The sequence below is a fragment of the Carlito syrichta genome, unplaced genomic scaffold (assembly GCF_000164805.1).
Source record: "Carlito syrichta isolate Samal-C Ts95f unplaced genomic scaffold, Tarsius_syrichta-2.0.1 Scaffold123588, whole genome shotgun sequence".
Classification (NCBI taxonomy): domain Eukaryota; kingdom Metazoa; phylum Chordata; class Mammalia; order Primates; family Tarsiidae; genus Carlito; species Carlito syrichta.
The window spans coordinates 6,165-7,042 of NW_007067684.1; positions in this window are offsets into that span (position 1 = coordinate 6,165).

Consider the following 878-nt stretch of genomic DNA (forward strand, 5'->3'; position numbering starts at 1 on the left):
GCCACTGCACTCCAGTCTGGGCAACAGAGTGACTTAAACTAAAAATAAAAATAAAAATAACAAAGGAAAGGTAGTCCAGATATGATGGCTCATGCCAGTACTTTGGCACAATAAATAAAAAATTAGCTGGGTGTGGTGGCGCATGCCTGTGGTTCCAGCTACTTGGAAGGCTGAGGCAGAAGGATCATCTAAGCCCAGCAGGTCGAGGCTGTGGTGGCCATGAGCATGCCATGCACTCCAGCCTGGGGGATAGAGTGAGACTCTGACTCAAAAAAAAGCAGAGAGGGGAGCCAAGTGTGGTAGGCTCATGCCTGTAATTCCAGTACTTTGGGAGGCTGAGGCGAGAGGATTGCCTGAGCCCATGGGCTCAAGAGCAGCCTGGACAACATGGTGAGACCTCATCTTTACAATTAAAAAATAATAATTAGCTTGGTTTGGTGGCACATGCCTGTAGTTCCAGCTACTTGGAAGAATGAGGTAGCAGGTTGAAGCTGTGGTGTGCCACCGCACTCTAGCCTGGGTGATAGAGTGAGATTTCAAAAAAAACAAAAACAAAAAAACCAGGGAAGAGACATCAACTCTTACCCAGGTTCTTGACTTTGCTACAGGAAAGAATTCCAGCACAAGTCACCAGGCTGGAAAGAAAAGTAAAGTATGAGCCGGGCTCGGTGGCTCAGCCTGTAATCCCAGCACTTTGGGAGGCTGAGGTGAGTGGATTGCCTGAGCCCACGGGTTCCAAATCCGCCTGGGCAACTTGGCGAGACCTCATCTCTACAATAAATCAAAAAATCAGCCGGGCGTGGTAGCGCACGCCTGTAGTTCCAGCTATTCGGAAGGCTGAGGCGGAAGGATTGCTGGAGCCCAGCAGGTCGAGGCTG